Genomic DNA, 5356 nt, shown 5'->3' on the forward strand with positions numbered 1-5356 from the left:
GCTTGAACTCAGGGCCTGAGCACCATTCCTGAGCTTTTTGCTAAAGGCTAGCTCTCTATCACTTGAGACATAGCACCTCTTCCAGCTTTTTCTGTTTGTGTGTGCTGAAAAATCAAACGGAGGGTTTTATGCAAGCTAGACAAGCACTCTACCGCTAAGCCACATGCCCAGCCCCTAAAGTGATTGTTTTAAAGGTAGGCTCTCACTGTATATTCCAAACTAACCTCATATTTGTGACCCTTCTACCTCCTGAGTACTGTGCTATTATTACGGGAATGTATTATCATGCCTGGCTCTATAATGAATTAAATAAACTAAAGCTAATATGCATTATCTTTTAAACATGTAAGAATTTATTTTGAGCAGGGTGCTGGTGGCTCACACCTGTAATCCCAGCTACTCAGGAGGCTGAGATCTGAGGATCGCGGTTCAAAGCCAGCCCGGGCAGGAAAGACCGTGAGACTCCTATCTCCAATAAACCACCAGAAAACCGGAAGTGGCGCTGTAGCTCAAGTGGTAGAGCGCTCGCCTTGAGCTGAAGAGCTGAGGGACAGCGCCCAGGCCCAGAGTTCAAGCCCCACGACCGACAAAAAAAAAAAAAAAGATTTACATGAACTGGGCATTGATGACTCACACCTGTAACCTAGCTACTCAGGAGGCTGAGATCTGAAGATCACGGTTCAAAGCTAGTCCAGGCAGGAAAGTCTGTGAGACTCTTATCTCCAATTAATTAATAAAAGGATGGAAGTGGAGCTGTGTCTCAAAGTGGTAGAGCACTAGCCTTGAGCACAAGAACTCATGGACAGTGCCCCGGCCCCAAGACAGGCACAAAATCAAAAACAAAAAACAAAACAACAACAACAAAAAAACCCTCCATGACCTTACAACAAAAGTACTTCATTGTTTACAGAAGATAATAATCATTTTAAAAGTACATTTAATAAAAAATATGTTGTTCAGTGTCTGTTGGTATCTAGAAAGCTGACCTAGTGATTCAAACAGAAAAGTAGGTTAGATACCTGAAATTTATTTCTGATTCCATCACTGACTCATTGTGCTTGGTTAAGCAAGTTATTTAATCTCTTGCTATCTTAGCTCCTCCACCTATAAAATGGAGGTAATAATATTTGCTATTAGATAATGTCAGCAAAGCACTTGGAGAACCTTAGATGAAAGGCGCCAGAAGTATTTTGCTATCTGAAGAATGACCTCATACTGTCTGAGAAATGGACTTTTACTAGGCTTGCTGGTTAAACTAACACCTTAATTTGTGAACATTTCTTTAAATTACTTTTGCCTTATTTCTATTTGTATTCATTATGTATTTTCACTGTGCTGTTTGTGTTGAGTATAAATGATGCTTTGAAGAAACTATTAAACTCAACTTTAACTTTTTTGTGTGTTTTAAATTCTTACGTTGAACATTTGGAGCAAATAAAAAAGCTCTTAGAAAACCTTTTAAATTATGGGTGTGGCTACAGTATCAGCCTTATTCATTCCTCTTGCTTATTTATGTTTTTTTCACATTACAAGATAATTTGTACATATATGTTTATGTTCCTCCCTGTACACATTATGATTTAAGACAGATGTTGAGGCTGCTGTAAATTTGGATGTTCATGTCCCTTTTCTAGAGGAAGAAGATAACAGATCAGGACAAAGAATTTGTTGATTGGAACTAAATCTAAGCTTGGCCTATAGTCCAACTAGCTAATACATGTATATCTCCTTGGGAAAACCACAAAGGTCACAGGGGTACCATGGGAATAACCAGATGACTAAAAAACAGAACTGCTGATTCAATAACAGAACAGAGGTAAACTCACAGTGAGGAAGTTGCCTGTGTTTCTCAAGAGCAAAAGCACTGTTCTACTCTGTCTGTCAACATGCTTATCCAAAGCCCATAAAAACATTTCAGAGGAATACCTCTGGCCTTTGGAATCTATGAGTTAGTAACAGAAAATATTCTACTTAGAGGTTTCTAAGTAGAATGGAAAAGATTTCCCTGGAATTTGTCTATTAAGGTGTTATTTTTGTTTCTAGCAGCAAGTATTACAGTATGTAAACAGAGCTTAACATATCTGTTGAATGTTGATAGATCATGGACTAAAAGAAATCAAGACTGATCAGAAATAGTATTGTGGGCTTTATAGTATTTTCAGCTATTATAAAACCAGCATTGGGCTGGGAAGGTGGCTCAGTGGTAGAGCACTTGCCTTGCATGCCTGAGGCCCTGGGTTCGATTCCTCAGCACCACATAAGCAAAAACAAAAAAAGCCAGAAGTGGAGCTGTGGCTCAAGTGGTAGAGCGCTAGCCTTGAGCTGAAGACAGCACCCAGGCCCAGAGTTCAGACCCCACGACCGGACCCCCCCCCAAAAAAAAAACACAGCATTGACAAAGACTAAGTATCACTGAATCCAACTAAAATCAAATTAAAGAATTAAAAACAGGGCTGGGAAGGTGGCTCAGTGGTAAAGATCTTGCCTTGCATGCATGAGGTCCTGGGTTCGATTCCCCAGCACCACATAAGCAAAAAGGAAAAAAAGCCGGAAGTGGCGCTGTGGCTCAAGTGGTAGAGCGCTAGCCTTGAGCTGAAGAGCTGAGGGACAGCGCCCAGGCCCAGAGTTCAGGCCCCATGACCGGACCCAAAAAAAATATTAATTTTTTTATTAAGAAGTCATTCTTCCTATCAGAATTCCAAACATTGTCAAATTTTTATCTCTACAGAGAGGTGTAAATTCCATCAGATATTCCAGTGATCCAATGGGTCAGGCACTATGTTTCCTAAACATGGCTTAATATTCTTTGCTCCTTAATAAGTAGTGTCATGGGGAACAATGTAGAATGATGGTTATGAATATTAGTTCTGAAAAAAATGAGTTCTGGAATTAGATTATCTGAGTGCAAGCTAGCTATACAGTTCTTAAGTTTTCCATCTTTGTTTCCTCTTCTGCAACAAGCAGATGGTAGGGGTACCTACTTCAAAGGTTATGATGATGAGAGTCTCTATGGATATTTTCTAGTATGTGCCTGGCACATATTAAATGACCACTATAGATTAGCAATCACTGCCAGGGTGCTGGTGGCTCACAACTACAATTTAACTGCTCAAGAGGCTGAGATCTGAGAAATGAGGTTGGAAGCCAATGCAGGCAGACAAATCTTTGAGAGTCTTATCTAGAATTAAACAGCAAAAAAGCCAGAAGAACATGTATGGCTCAAGTGGTAGACCACTAACTATGAGGGAAAAAGGCAAGGGGGAACACAAGGCCTGGAGTGCTACCCTCAGTAATGCCACTCACAATTAGCAACAATTTATCTACAGGGCCTATTTAACTAATATATCTAACTCAGGGCCTGGGCACTCTCCCTGAGTTTCTTTCACTCAAGGCTAGTGTTCTATCACTTGACCTGCAGCTCTACTTCTGGATTTTTCTGAGTTTATTGGAGATGTGTCTCATGGACTTTCCTGTCTGGGCTGGTTTAGAACCAAGATCCTTAGATTTTAGCCTCTTTAGCAGCTAGGACTATAGGTGTGAGACATTAGCACCTGGCTTGTATGTTGATTTTGTATCCTAGAAGTCAGTTGAATTTAAGTTTTTTGTAGTATATATATATACACACAGATACACACACACACACACACACACACACACACACACACACACATATATATAATGCATATACATGTAAAACACCTAATATACACACACATATACATACATATATATATGCACATATATGTATATATGCATACTATGCTTTAGTCGTGCTTCATACTCTTTCAAAACAGGGATAACTTGAACTCCTCTCCCTTTTTAGATGTCTTTTACTTATTGCTCTGAGTGGCGCTGTGGCTCAAGCGGCAGAGCACTTGCCTTGAGCTAAAGAGTGCAGGGACAGCGCCCAGGTCCAAAGTTCAGGCCCCACAACCAACCAATCAAAAAAAAAAAAACCCAAAAATCTTTATTGCTCTGGCTAAGACTTCCAATATGATGTTGAACAAGGTAGTGGAAGTAGACGTGTTTGTCTTATTTTTGATTCAAGAGAAAATTATGTCAGCTTTCCTCTCATTCAGTATGGTGCTGCCATTGTCATAGCCTTTATTGTGTTGTTATTGTATTGAGGTGTAGTACACTTTGTTTTTAGAGTTTCTTCATGAAGAAAGATGTTGAATAAATTTCCTCCTCCTCCTCTTCTTCTTCTCTCTTTGATGCCCATTGATGTCCACTTTCTCCTTGATCTCTCACTATATTGCTCCCTCTAGCATTTAGATTGGCCTTCATTTTTTCCCCTCTAGTACTGGGGTTGAACTTGTGCCTCAAACTAGCTAGGAAAGCTACTGCTGAGCCATGACTTAACATTTTTTTGATGCTTCTTTCTGAGATATGGCCTTACTTCCTGTCCAGTCTGTGCCTGGACTCCACCACCAATTTTAGGCTGAGTTGACAGATACTTACCACCTCATCCAGCTTCCCTCCATTGAGACTAAGTATGGTAGATTTATCTGCCCAGGCTTGTCTCAAACCGCATTGGTCTCAATCTCAGCCTTTCATGTTGCTTAAGATGGTGGGCATGTCCCCATTGAACTGAGGTCTCACAAATATTTCTGACTGGGTTGGCTTCAGACTGTGATTTTTGCATTCTGAGCTTCCCAAGTAGGTAGGAAGGCATGAGCAACTGGTGTCCAAGCATGGTGTTTATATTGATTTCAGGATGAACAGTTGTGTTGTTTTTAGTTCTAAGAATAATGAGGAAAAAAATTGAAATGCAGAGAAGGGTGCAATTCACTTTTTTAATTCAATATATTAAAAACATCTTTTTCAAGAGACAAGATCTTAGCTGGGCACCAGGGGCTCACGCCTGTAATCCTAGCTACTCAAGAGGCTGAGATCTAAGGATCATGGTTCAAAGCCAGCCAGGGCAGGAAAGTCTATGAGACTCTTTTTTTGGGGGGGGGGTCTGGTAACTCTGGGCCTGGGCGCTGTCCCTCAGCTCTTCAGCTCAAGGCTAGCACTCTACCACTTGAGCCACAGTGCCACTTCCGGCTTTTTTCTTTTTGCTTATGTGGTGCTGAGGAATCGAACCCAGGGCCTCATGCATGCAAGGCAAGCACTCTACCACTCTACCTTCCCAGCCTCTAGCTGAACTTTTTTTTTTGGGGGGGGGTCCAGTTGTGGGGCTTGAACTCTGGGCCTGGGCGATATCCCTCAGCTCTTCAGCTCAAGGCTAGCGCTCTACCACTTGAGCCACAGCACCACTTCCAGCTTTTTTCTTTTTGCTTATGTGGTGCTGAGGAATCGAACCCAGGGCCTCAGGCATGCAAGGCAAGCGCTCTACCACTGAGCCACCTTC

Source organism: Dipodomys ordii, unplaced genomic scaffold, assembly GCF_000151885.1.
Source record: "Dipodomys ordii isolate 6190 unplaced genomic scaffold, Dord_2.0 Scaffold27, whole genome shotgun sequence".
Classification (NCBI taxonomy): Eukaryota; Metazoa; Chordata; class Mammalia; order Rodentia; family Heteromyidae; genus Dipodomys; species Dipodomys ordii.